General features: G+C 34.7%; 1 long non-coding RNA gene and 1 other non-coding gene across 2 annotated transcripts in view; one reads left to right on the top strand and one right to left on the bottom strand.

The window, feature by feature from the left end:
* LOC123697791 overlaps positions 1-1,557 on the bottom strand; it is a 1,905-nt gene extending 348 nt beyond the window's left edge. The window contains exon 1 of the ribosomal RNA XR_006752278.1: positions 1-1,557. This exon is cut by the window's left edge and continues 348 nt beyond it. This is a non-coding gene — a ribosomal RNA (small subunit ribosomal RNA).
* Positions 1,558-12,425: 10,868 nt separating this feature from the next.
* Positions 12,426-13,869, top strand: LOC123696898. Its single transcript, XR_006752141.1, has 3 exons — positions 12,426-12,622; positions 13,083-13,274; positions 13,732-13,869. It is a non-coding gene; the product is annotated as an uncharacterized LOC123696898 (long non-coding RNA).
* The last annotated feature ends 1,131 nt before the right edge of the window (positions 13,870-15,000 follow it).

Below are 15,000 nucleotides of genomic sequence, written 5' to 3'. Positions count from 1 at the left end.
GGACATCTAAGGGCATCACAGACCTGTTATTGCTCAATCTCGTGCGGCTCAAAGCCGCCGGTCCCTCTAAGAAGAATTTTAATACGCCGCCAGTGAGTTGCGCGACCCGAGAGCCGCGCACACCTAAATGACGACGCCTATTTAGCAGGCTAGAGTCTCGTTCGTTACCGGAATTAACCAGACAAATCGCTCCACCAACTAAGAACGGCCATGCACCACCACCCACCGAATCAAGAAAGAGCTATTAATCTGTCAATCCTTCCGGTGTCCGGGCCTGGTGAGATTTCCCGTGTTGAGTCAAATTAAGCCGCAGGCTCCACTCCTGGTGGTGCCCTTCCGTCAATTCCTTTAAGTTTCAGCTTTGCAACCATACTCCCCCCGGAGTCCAAAATCTTTGGTTTCCCGGAAGCTGCCCGCCGAGCCATTGTAGTAACGTCGGCGGATCGCTAGATGACATATTTACGGTTAGAACTAGGGCGGTATCTAATCGCCTTCGAACCTCTAACTTTCGTTCTTGATTGATGAAAACACCTTTGGCAAATGCTTTCGCTGATGTTCGTCTTGCGACGATCCAAGAATTTCACCTCTAACGTCGCAATACGAATGCCCCCAGTTATCCCTATTAATCATTACCTCGGAGTTCTGAAAACCAACAAAATAGAACCGAGATCATATTCTATTATTCCATGCACGAAATATTCAAGCGGCATTTTGAGCCCGCTTTGAGCACTCTAATTTGTTCAAAGTAAAATTGTCGGCCCACCTCGACACTCACTGAAGAGCACCGCGATAGGATTTTGATATTGAACCGGCTTTTAACGACCGGCTCACCGACGATATGCTCCGCAAACGTGTCAGTATCACCGCGGATGCGGTGCACCGACAGCGCGGCGCACAAATGCAACTACGAGCTTTTTAACCGCAACAATTTTAGTATACGCTATTGGAGCTGGAATTACCGCGGCTGCTGGCACCAGACTTGCCCTCCAATTGTTCCTCGTTAAAATATTTAAAGTGTACTCATTCCGATTACGAGGCCTCGTAAGAGTCCCGTATCGTTATTTTTCGTCACTACCTCCCCGTGCCGGGAGTGGGTAATTTGCGCGCCTGCTGCCTTCCTTGGATGTGGTAGCCGTTTCTCAGGCTCCCTCTCCGGAATCGAACCCTGATTCCCCGTTACCCGTGACAACCATGGTAGTCGCAGAAACTACCATCGAAAGTTGATAAGGCAGACATTTGAAAGATGCGTCGCCGGTACTGGACCATGCGATCGGCAAAAGTTATCCAGATTCATCAAAATTAACGACTTCAGACGCCAGGCCCTCCGTCGATTGGTTTTGATCTAATAAAAGCACTCATTCCATCACTGGTCAGAGTTCTGATTGCATGTATTAGCTCTAGAATTACCACAGTTATCCAAGTAACTGAGTAAGATCTAAGGAACCAAAACTGATATATTGAGCCATTCGCGGTATCGCCTTAATACGGCTTGCACTGAGACATGCATGGCTTAATCTTTGAGACAAGCATATAACTACTGGCAGGATCAACCAGGGAGCTAACTAAAGCTTCCGCTAGAGCCTCAAACGTGACACGACGATGCCGCCGCGACGTTCGCTTCTCTATATACATACATATGCGCGCGGCGTGTTTAAATAACATGATATGCAACGGCGGCGACCGTCACACGCACACTATTCACACACGCGCGCGCGCACACGTGGATAAATCTGAACACAGTCAGTTAAATCGTTGAAAGTATCATCTTAACGAGACACCCCTTAACAATTCCCATTCGCATCAAGCGAAGGAAAAATTTTAATATCGGTCAACTTTTATGACGCAAACGATCAATCTACGCACGGAGAGTGGAAGGATCGAAAATTGCGACCACATATAAACATCTGATAAAAGCCCATTGGTACATCACAAACGTGTGCGATGTGAGCAATAAAAAATTTTATACTGCCGTTCAATAGTAGTCGTATATTTTTCACGGTCTGCGCTCCGAGAGTGTATCAAGATGCGTAATATTTATTACACTACACATATAAAATACAATCTACGAAACTGACAATCTATCAAACCGTCGGCAGACGCAATGTTACTACAGTTACTAATTTCTACTTCTTCTACTACTACTACTACTACTACCACCACTAAAGATTAAAAACTGTATCGCGCCGTATGCACAAACGCTTTTACAATATCATCATCTTTGGTGGTCTTTTATTATTTCATAGAACTAACACACTACTCTACAACTCTGTCAGACTCACCACCAAACACCAACCCCACACCGACACGCGAACGGCGGCAACGAGGAGAGCGCAGAGCACACGGGCGACGCGGTACAACAGCGACGAAATAATGATTACATACACATACGTACGTACAATCTCTCGCTGCGCACACGCAACGCCCCCCCGCGCCCGTCTTCGCTAGCCTCGCGCACCGATTGTCTCGCATCCCGGCTATGATGTTTCTGCTTGTTTAATTTTCTCCGACACCATTCACGTATCACGCACGGCATATGTACATACATACATAATACATACATACATACATACATACATACATAATACATACATAATACATACATAATACATACATACAAACATACGCCGCGCGCGACTAACGCCTCGTGTTTTCAAGGTCAAGTCAAAAAACTTTGCACGCGTGCAGTCGTCAAAAATAATTCATTATTATAAATTTCGTGGTCCATATTAAATAAATTATAAACAACAACAACAACAACAACAAACAACAACAACAACAACAACAACAACAACGACAAAAGAGGGCGTTAATTTTTGATAGACATAAATTTGAACGTTTACGTTTGATTAGGTTTATGTGTGACGATTTAATAGTTAGGTTTGTGTTCGAAATTTATAATCACAACATGAGCTGTTTCGTTTCTCTTTTCTCAGAAAATTCGAAAAAATTCGGCCAAGGTAAAAGCACCTAATACGGAGGTATTTCACAACATTTGAAAGTAAGTAACAAAGATAAGCATATGTAAGTATTTATTTTTAAAGGTGCCAAACCACTTTATTGGTAAAAGTGGAACTTAAATTTTGTATTGCGGTTGTGTCTATGTTTATTTTCATGATATTTCCGTCGATTTTCCCTAATACGGAGGTATGTAAGTTTTTCATTCATTGAACATTGGTTTGATTACGTTGATTCACTTTAAATGTGTTTCACTTATGATTTTGGTTTGACACTTATTTATAAAAAAAAAAAGAAAAAAAAAACACGCATATCACCACAAAGCAAAGAACCACAGAATACATAATAGTAGCTAAACGCTAAAAGAACGACTAACTTATTTTATTCAGACCACAGATTCAAAAGCACATTACAGACATAACATACCACAGATACATTTGACATAACTGTCACTTCTATATTTTGATACTTTCAACACTCCCACTCAAAATATACAAAATCACAAACAAAACAAAAGTACATAATTCATATTTCAACAATACCTAGAGTATTTAAATGTTTGTAATGTTTAATAGGGCCTAAGCTCTTTGTGAGCAAATCCGCTGGCATATCTGATGTACACATATAATCAACACTAACAATGTTTTCAGTTATTATTTCTCTACAATAATGATATCTGACATCTATATGCTTCGTTTTATTATGAAAAACTGGGTTAGATAACAATTTCTGAGCACTCATACTATCATTGAATAAAGTAATAGTATACAATTTTTGGGTGATTTCATTCTGCAAATTCCTTAAGTAAACTGCCTCTTTACATGCTTCTGAGATTGATACATACTCAGCCTCTGTGCTAGATAAAGCAATACATTTTTGTTTAGGTACTACATCTCCAAGATATTACTGATCCTGACAAAACAAAACAATACCCAGAATATGATTTCCTATCATTAATATCATTACTCCAGTCTGCATCTACATAACCTACAATGTTATTATTATTATTACCTTTACAATATTTCAAGCCTAAATCTTTTGTTTTCTTTAAATATTTTAACACTCTCTTTGCATACTGCCAATGTTCTTCAGTATTACAATTATTAAATGGGCTTAAATAAGACACCGCATATGCTATGTCGGGTCGTGTAAGAACAACTAAATACATTAAGCTTCCGACAAGCTGCTGATAAGGATTTTGGCTACTACCAGTAGTCTCTTTTTTACATTTTAAATTGACCTCCATAGGAGTATTTACTTGTTTACAATCAGTCATGCAAAATTTAGACAATAATTTATCTATATATTTCTTCTGATTTAATGTAACAGTTCCTTTTTCCTTATTAAAACTTACAGACATTCCTAAACATTCCTTAACAATACCTAAGTCTTTTAACTGGAAATTTTTACTTAACATGGTTTTAAGGTGTTTATTTTCAGCTCTATTGTTGGAAAAAACAAACATACCATCGACATACAAAGCTACAATAGTTCTACTATTACCAACAATTTTAATATACAAACATGGCTCTATTTTTGACTTTATATAACCATCAATTAACATACAAGAATCTACCTTCTTATGCCAAGCCCGGGATGCCTGCTTGAGACCATAATATATAGCCTTTTTCAATTTAAGCACCTTACTATTATCTGAACAAGCATAACCAACCGGTTTCTGCATATATATTGTCTCAGCCAGGTCCCCATTCAAGAAAGCAGTTTTTACATCAAGATGTGTAACTTCTAGATTCAACTGTACAGACAATGCAAAAAGTAACCTAAGTGTTGTATGTCGCACAACAGGGGAAAATGTTTCACTGTAGTCCACACCATACTTTTGAGAACACCCCTTAGCTACAAGCCTAGCTCTATAACGCACATTATTTTCTGAATCACACTTCTTTTTAAGAACCCACTTGCACTTCACTATTGTTTCACCATTCGTAGGTCTATTATCCAACTCCCAAGCATCATTGTCCTAAATAAATAATAATACTAAACTCTTTAATATTATGAGGAATTCTATTGTAAAAGCGTATACCTTGACCCATAAATGAATTTTTAACTTTAGCTAATCGGAAAAATGGCATTTCAATTCTATTCCTGTTCCTTGTGCCATAATCGTGTCTATCTCCTACTCTTGTGTGTAAGTCGGAGCTTTTGTGTACATGCAAAATATTATTAAATATATACTGTGATGGTACAGTAAGGATACCAGTATTCTTAAAATGATCTCTTAGTGAGTCCCGAGCACGTAAATTATATATAGAGCGAATGGCTCTTTTCTGTAAGATAAATCCCACCAAAAACATTTTCATGTAAAATTGTTGCCAAGACGAGCCCATATGACTCGCACTGTCAAAAAGTTATCAGATCTCGTGTAGAGCGAAGCTTCTAACACTACACGCCCTAATTCTACAAGGTCTAACTTCACAAACTCTACACCTTAGTCAAAATAATATGTGGCTTGGCCATTTCGCTACATTCACATCGGCGTAAGGTGAAAAATTAATTCACTGTTCATTACTTTTGTGTTATACAATAGTTCTTGTAGTAACGAATGGCCAAGCCACATATTTTGACTAAGGTGTAGAGTTTGTGAAGTTAGACCTTGTAGAGTTAGGGCGTGTAGTGTTAGAAGCTTGGCTCTACACGAGATCTGATAACTTTTTGACAGTGCGAGTCATATGGGCTCGTCTTGGCAACAATTTTACATGAAAATGTTTTTGGTGGGATTTCATTTCTTTTTGTAAGTTGTTTGTAACAAAATTTTATATGTCGATTAAATTTTTTTTAACAAGGAGTACATATACATATATATATCTAGGGGAACCAAGTTTTAGATTATTAGATTAGACCTCTAGCGTCATCAAAATTTAATTTAAAAAATTACAGGTCTCATACAAACTCCCATCTCCTAGTTTAAGGGGTTGGGGGATGAAAGTTACAAGTTTTATAATTTTTTTGTTGTTTGTGTGCTAATACTAGCTTACATACAAAATTTCAGCTTTCTAGGACATTAGGAAATACCTTAAGAATTTTGATGATCATCAGTGAGTCAGTGACGAAATTAGCGTTTTTTAGATATAAATAAAATCTGAAGTATAAAAGCTAATGTAATTAAAACTTAATATGTTCAATAAGTCCGCTATTGACAATATATCCCGAAAATTTTGTTGATCTAGCATAATCCAAACCCAAGTTATGAGGGTTCAAAAAAACGTCGAAGCGCTTCGAGAAAAGGTAGGTAGTGCCCGTGCTTGTTCGCTTGGCTCGTCTTGGCGGGGGCACTACCGTGCCCCCAGATATAGTTTCTATATCTGCAGCCCTCACACCCCACAGTAGAAGTCCATAGGACATAATGCTATGAAAGTAGCTGAAATAAACCAATCTAGCCGTATCTTCATCGGTGAGATGCCTTATTTTTCGGACTGCATATGCAGCTGAACTGAGCTTACCTGCAGCGGTGTTGACATGGGCTCCCCACTGTAGTTTCTCGTCCAATGTAAACCCTAGAAATACAGTAGACTCAGTAGGATGCAATACCTCCCCGTTCAAGGTAATATCTCTGTTCAACTTTTTTACGTTTTAGTGGTTTTTTTGGCATTTAATAATAAATTATTGGCAGTAAACCATTCAGATATGTGTAAAAGAGCACTGTTCACTTCGTCAACATTTGGGTCATGCCTATCCACATTAAAAATTAATGAGGTATCATCTGCAAACAGAACTATTTCACACCTATCCTGCAAATAATAGGGAAGATCATTGATATATACCAAGAACAAGAAGGGACCTAAAATTGACCCCTGTGGAACACCAATGTTAATTGACGCACCGCTAGAACGTTCTCCATCAACAACTACAGTCTGTATCCTATCATACAGGTATGACGCTATGAGGTTCTGGGCTTTTCCTTTAATTCCATAGTGATTAAGTTTACGTAACAAAGTACAATGTTCAACGCAGTCAAATGCTTTGGAGAGGTCACAAAATATCCCCAGAGCATTTTTTGAGTTTTCCCATGCTTTATATATATGTGTTAGAAGTGCAACTCCAGCATCTGTGGTTGAGCGCCCCTTTGCGAAACCAAACTGTTTGGTGTGCAGTAAATTATTAGATGCAAAATGACTACTCAATTGGTTTAATATTAACTTCTCGAATACCTTACTTAATGTTGGTAAAATAGAGATAGGTCTATAATTGTTACAGTCTTCTTGATCGCCCTTCTTAAATAGAGGTATAACTTTACTAAGCTTTAGTAAATTAGGAAATGTACCATAGTCACAACACTTATTAAATATGAAAGCTAAATTTTTCGCAATATTTTCTATTATATTATTAACTAAATTTACGGACATTCCCCAAAGATCGCAAGTATTTTTTAGATTAAGCGTCTTAAAGGCAGTAACAATATCACTAGCAGTTAAGTGTCGTAATTCAAATAATGTACTGCACCCCGCAACATGGTCCCTCATAAAGGTTTCTGCAAGTGCTGAAGACGAATTTAAACTATTAGTAATAGTAGCAGGGACACTACTGAAGAATTCTTCAAAAGCAAGCGCAACATCAGCACTTTTGTCAATAACCCTGTCATTATTTACAAGTTTTATGGTATTACTTGATTTGCTTTTACCCATTTCACCGTTAATAATAGACCAAACTGTTTTAACTTTATTACCAGAGTCGCGTATTTTATCTTTGATATACAAACGCTTTGCAGTAAAACAAACTTTTTTAAAAATTTTTGAGTAATTTCTAACATAACTAAGGAAAGATGGGTCTTTACTATATTTTTTAGCTTCATACCCTATAATTCATAAAGAATGTTCCTGCACCTACATATGTATACTAGCTGTCGCCCATTTACTAAATGGTAAATCCTTGGTAATATTTAAAGATTTAACTTTAAATATTTTTTCAAATTCATTATGTACTAAATTAAAAAGATTTTTTAAACATTTCACAAGGACTATTAGGAAAGGATTGATCATTTAGTATGGGCAGGTTTTTATTAATATTATTCCTAAATTTATTAATGCCTTTTTTAGTTATAGGCCTAACATTAATCCTTTTAAATGTAGGTATGCAATCCCATTCAAAAACTACTTTCTGGCCACAGTGATCCGAAGTCAATGTATTGAGAATATTTTTCTCTAAACAGATGCAGTCACAGTATATAATATTATCAATACAGGTTGCAGAAGTAGGTGTAATTCGTGTGGGTTCGTTAAAAAGTTTATATAGATTAAATGACTGAAATAAATTAACAATTCGTGTAGCCGTTTGTGTTTGTAAAAGTAAATCAATATTAAAATCGCCACATACTATAACTTTTTTTTTACTCCTGCTTAGACGCTTTAATATTTCTTCCATGACTGTCTCAAACATATTATAGTCACTGGAAGGGGGTCTATAAACGCAAACAATAATATAACGCTCCAGCTCCACACAGGACAGTTCAATGGTCCGTTCTACAGAAAGACTAACAATGTCAGTTCGTTCTTTACATTTTACACTATCATGTACAAAAATAACAGAACCTCCGTGAATAGCCTGTGTCCTAAAGTATATACTTTTTAATTTGTAATTTTCAATATTTACTAACGACTGACATTGTTTAAGCCAATGTTCTGTTACACAAAATATTTTAATATTGTTATCATTCAGAAACAATTCTATTTCTAACAATTTGCTAGCCAAGCCTTGAATATTTTGATGCACAATGGAAAAAGTCTGCTTAGCTGTTGTCTTATATACTAGTTTAAATCTAGCTTAGGGCTAGATTGTCTGTCAACACTTAACCTAGGTTGATGTATATAATTACTACTACATAAAATTATAGTAGATCGATGGTCTGATACCGAACATGTACCAGACTGGTTAATATTATATGCTATTAACATAGCAAGTTCTCGCTTATATCTAAATGGCAGATACACTGTATCCTTTGTCAAACAAAAAGATTTTGTACAAGAATTAAGGTCAAAATATATAAATGCATCACTATGATGATTTGTTAAATTATATAATTTTAAGTTAATATTATAGATAAATTTATTTTGATTTTGTGTCAAACCAGGCAAATATGGTAATGTACACAACATAAATTTGCATTTTGTCTCACTACTAATTTTTAACATTTTTTGAAATCCTATATCAATGTCATGTTTTTTTAATTTAAAACTATCTCCATATAATATAATAACAATACTATTTTCATTAAAACTAAAATTATCTAATGAATTCATGATATATGTAAATGAACTATTAGGAGTACAAAAATTAGTTACTTTATGCCCCAAATTGTTAAGCAAAGCGCCAAATCCCTGACCTATATTATCTGACAACACAATAATTTCCTGCATAGAAAGATGTTTCGTTTTAGTAGATGGAATTGTTGCCGTTGATTGAATACTATGTATATCAGTGCAGTCAATGGACTTATGGGGCGGTGGGACGGTTGCTCATTGTCACTTATGGAACACCTACATACATAGTTATTGGTCAGAGACTCGAAGCGATCCATATTTTCATTGCTCAACTTTATTAAGTAATCTGCCTCTTTTATGTGTTCATTAATTTGTAATTGGGCAGCCGAATATTTTTGTTTGAGGTCAATTAATGTGCCATTTAATGAGTCTATTTTCTCCTTCAGTTCAGAAGTTTCTACTTCATATAACATTTTATAATGTTCTAAGTCCCTATGATAACTATCTAACTCTTTCACAAGACTGTTATTTTTATTTTGTAATTGTACTACATTTTTCCATGAAAATCTATTTCTAATAATTGATTTTGTACGTTTTATAAACTTACATAATTTAAGATATTTTTTCAATTTGTTATGTGAATTGAACTTAATGTTCCTACTGTTTTCAAAGCCACTTAACTGTTCACATTCAACCAGTTCACCATAAAGACTGTTGGATGAATTGCATAGCCGCTTGGAGTTATCCTCTTGAACCTCCATTAAACTGCATTCCAGTTCAACGATACGACTGAGAGCCTTCTCGTGGTCATTGGAACACTGTTGGAAGCTGTCAACAATGTCTTGGAGGGCTGTGCACTTGTTTTGGCTGTCCATATATTGAGTGTGGAGTTCAGCTAGTTCGGCCTTCAAACTTGTGTTCTTTTTAATTATTTTCTGGATTTCAAGTTCATGTTCCTCTCTCTCCAGCAAGAGTTGTTCACACAGGGATTGTGAAGCCTTTAAATCCTGTAGTGTGGCCTTTAGTTTGTTTTCCATGTCTTTGGCCAATGCCTTGCGGGTCAGCATGTTGTAATTTTAATTGCTGAAACAGGTGAAATAGATGTTAAAAAATTGTATTTATGATGCAATTATACTAAAATTTACTTGTGTTAGATAGATAGTGAATAGATAAATAGTAGTTTTTTTGTAAAAATGAAGTATATTTTGTCTGGAGCTATAAGTTTTTGTCCTCTAAATTGCTTCCAACTTGTCAAGCAAAGTGAGACGATAACTATGCGCTCGTGTATTTATTGTGACGTTACTCATAAAATATGAGCAGTGTTATTAGTTAAAATGAATGCGAATGTTGTGTATATTGTTAAAAATAGTAGATATATTAGAACTAGTACTCCCCTGGTTTATCGAAGAAATTCGAATTTGAATTTCCGTTGCCGTTGACATCCACGTTATAGGTACAAAACGTTGCTTCAGTCACATAAATGCGTACTTCACATAAATTAATACACATACGTTGATAATATAGTTAACTAATACTAATTATTACTGTTTTTACCACTAATTATTGAATATAATATATTTTATTGAATTTAAAACTAAGAGCTGATGTTCACTCAGCTGTTGACATCTGTCATGTTATCCAGGGGGGGGGGACACCTAGAACAAACTGACATTTATTAAAGAAAGCGACGTCATCTATACTTTGGCGTGTAAAAACGTATTAAATCAGTTTATATTAAATCCCCAAAAGATGGCATCGCACTTTCTAAAGTTATCGGAAATTGTTTAGAGACATTTAAATAAATGGCAGTTATTCTTGAAACATTATTTTATTTTAATAGATCGAATGCGAAGCTTACCTTTTTTTTTTAAATTCCATTAAATAATTTTGCGATTTTAATCGTTTCATATTTTCATATGGTAACAAATTAATAAACTTGCAACATTTTCTGAAAGCTTCTCAGTGTTGTCTATAAGAAATCAATGTAGTAAAATAAGATAAATGAAAACCTTTCTATATTCCCTATTTTCAAAGTTTAAATGAATTAGAACAATTATCTCAGATTTTTAATTCACTATCCTATAGAACTTTAATTCAGGAAAATATTTTACATAAAAAATACTGCGTGTGATTTAATAATTATATTGAAAACATTTTATTAATTAACATGAAAAGTGTAAAATATGATTTATTAATTGGTAACATTGACTAACAAAATATTTTGTTAGTACATCGCAATTCGCAGATCACAAAATATTATTTTGTTAATTCTGTCATAAAATGGCGGCTACTATACGTGAAGTTTATTAACTTATTATTTAGTTCATTTTGTTGATAATCGTGTGAAGTTTCTAGTCCTCGTGAGTGTGGTGAAAGTGCGTTGAATCGAGCCCTACGTTCAGGCTTTCAAAAGTTTCTACTGAAAATTATGTGCACGGACAGTTTTGTTTTAGGTACCTATATAAAATGTAATATTACAGTGAAAGCATTTAAAAAATAAAGTATTAATTTCTTTTAATGTCGTTTTCTTCATTATTCTTAGTAAGTACATACCTACTTCAATATGTTTTAAGAAATTTGACCGAATAATATTTAGCACTTCCAAATATCTTATTTTTATAGACTCCGTAGGTAATATTCATTTAGTGAAACTAATTTATTTATATACTAATAATCTTGTAATTATTATTATAAGTGAAAAGTTTTTTTTAAATCACCTAAATCTTTAAAATACCATCCATTTCGTAATCATTTAGATCTTTAGTCTTATTTCTTAAATGTTGAAAATAAATGATATTTCAGTTAGCTCTCCTATTTCAATAACGACGCAAATATATGTGAGCAGGCACATATTTTGAAGTTTGATTTCAATTTTCAACTATCAACATATTAAATTATTAAGTAAAAAAAAAATAGGTAGGTATATACCTAGTTATTAGTATTACGTATATGTATACGTAGGTATATAGAATTAGTTTTAACCCCAAAATCCAGAGAGCGCATTGTCGCATGTCAAAGTCAATGACTAAGGAATCCTATGGACAGGGCATATTGTTCTATACAAACAACTGATTATACAAATATCATGCATTTCGATACCGAAATAATAAAACTAATACTGTCTCTTTCTAACTAATGAATATTCTGATATGTGAAAAAATATGGCTATACGTCAGTCAGTGCTAATTCTATACCGCTTGACATTTGAAGTTAGCTCAAATACCTACTGTGGCCGGTCGCCATTTTATGTTCTCGTTATTACGATGTACATGCTCTGTCATTGCTCCGTAGTAAACATTGAAAAATATTGAATATTTTTGTGATTGTGACAAACATTTGTGTCTAAAACATATAGAGTGGTCAAGGACAAATAGTGGCATAATGCCAAAGCGCATTATTGTGGGATGTGGCTCCGGAAAGAATGAAAACCAGAAAAGTTTGTCTTTGCACCGGTATGTATACGTTTTGACTGAAATATTAGTTATTTCTTTGCTGATTTAGTTATTTTCATGTATATTGAATTGAGGAGTATTCACAGACTATGTTCAGTGCAAAATTGTTACCAAATATAGCTTTATTTTGTATATTTTCGTTCTAGTAAAATAATGAATTTGGGTGCTGGTGATGGCTTATAATATCGACATTAGCAAAATGTTCGATGAAGACGTGCGTCTCCCAAGGCTGTGACCTGTGTCATTAATCTTAAGAATAGTTGCTTTGGTTAATACACTTCCAAATTAACAAATTAATTTTGCCAAGAGCAGCAGAAGGAAAAATAAAACACTTAAATTTACCTAATATGAATTTTAACTTAAGTAAGATTAGTCGCTTTTATAGTACTTTAAAAATGTATTTATAAATAAGTCAGGTCAGGACTAAAATTATAATAACCTAAAAATTCATTTTTTATAGGTTACCAAGAAGTGAAAATAGAAAAGGAAAATGGTTAGAAGCAATTGAAACTGAAAATATCAAGCCAAATGTAAAGGATATATCATAGTATGTTCCCTACATTTCCCCGAAAGTGCTTTCAATAGAACAATGGATGTGATTAGTCTGCACGATGATGCTATACCAGTATGTTTGCCGCTGCATTCACACAGGGTGAGGTGTTTATCTGTAGACACATGATGTCTTCCAATTTACTTTTGGTCTTTTTATTTAGATTTAGGGCTGTCATTTATATTCTAACGTTTCTCCTATTTTGAAGAGGGCCTGTGAACAAACTGAGATGGTTTTATATGATTTTTTGAGTACAAACTTGGGTGATATTTGGTTGTTGAAATGTTATTGACTGAGGGAAAGTGAAATTTACTTTAAATACATGGGGTGTTTTAATTTATTTTTCTATTCTTTATAAATTTATATTTATAAAGCATTTGAATGCCATAAAATAAAACCAAAAATATAAATTTAAATTCCGCTATTGCAAGCCCTAATGTTAATATTAATTTCAAACCGTCGCGTCAGCATTGCCCTTTTAATTAAAATGTATTGCATGTTAGTTAAAATGTAAAGTGAACAATGTTAGTTAATGTAAACTGTGACATTTCATTTCCAGGTACCGGTTGAGCCTCAAATCCCGAACTCAAAAATGAACAGAGTGAATCCGAGTGCATCACAGGCTGCACGAAATAGTTTAGTTTTATAATTTTCTCTGTTATTAAGTAATTATTGTTTTTTTTTTCTATTACCTACTGTATATTGTGTTGTTCATCGTAATAAAAAACTATTATATACCTATACTAGCGGTCCGCCCCGGCTTCGCCCGTGGTACATATTAACGTTTTCTCTACATAAGAACCATCCTCGTACTTCAAGGAATATAATAAAAAAAGAATTATCGAAATCGGTTCAGCCGTTCTCGAGTTATGGAATTACAACGAAAAGTGGCATTGATTTTTATATATTAGAAGATTAGTATTTATTTTGTATCATTATATTACATTCCTCAAAACTGAAATTAGTTCAGCTAAAAGGTAACAAACAGCACATTCAATGACTGGGTGGTACGAAGTTCACCGGGACCGCTAGTAATTTAATAAAACAATCGAATACTAAATTATTCTGTTTTTCCGGAGCATGCGCCATCCCGCATGGCTGTAATACCATAGCAGCAAAATGCATACAACAGATTTTATACCGCATTCCTGTACCACATTTGCTCTTGACTGGCATGCTTCCGTTAATACTACATTCCAATAATATCTGATTTCAAAAACACCAGTCAAACAAAACAAAATATCCAATAAACCAGTTGGTCAATTTAGCAGATAACTTAAATGCCAAATTGTAAGTCTACCGTAATCCTTATATCCAAGTCAAAATTGAACTGGATTTATTAAATTATACAAGGTTAGCTATCTTGTCCTGCGAGGTTGCTGGTGTTTTACAAGTAACCCTGTTTAGGTGTTACCGTCACGAGCACTCATCGTCATACTTCATTCTCATTATTTTTCTCCATCGCGCCAAAAGAAGTATAACTTCAAAAATATGTATATATAAATACTAGCGGTCCGCCCCGGCTTCGCCCGTGGTACATTTTTACGTTTTCTCTCCATAAGAACCATCCTCGTACTTCAAGAAATGTAATAAAAACAGAATTAACGAAATCGGTTCAGTTGTTCTCGAGTTATGCGCTTACCAACACAATTTGCGATTCATTTTTATATTATAGATTATTTTTATATCGATAAACATATTAATGTGTATCGATATATTCTCGGCACTAAACACCGCCATGTTTTGTTCCATTCAATATGGCGCCGGCCACACTTTTTTTGTAGGTATGTCACTTCCATGTGATTCCTTATTCATTGGACAAAGTCAA

This window comes from Colias croceus, chromosome 1, assembly GCF_905220415.1.
Source record: "Colias croceus chromosome 1, ilColCroc2.1".
NCBI classification, from domain to species: domain Eukaryota; kingdom Metazoa; phylum Arthropoda; class Insecta; order Lepidoptera; family Pieridae; genus Colias; species Colias croceus.
Note: the sequence above shows the minus strand (reverse complement) of the source record. Positions and strands in the feature narration are given on the sequence as shown.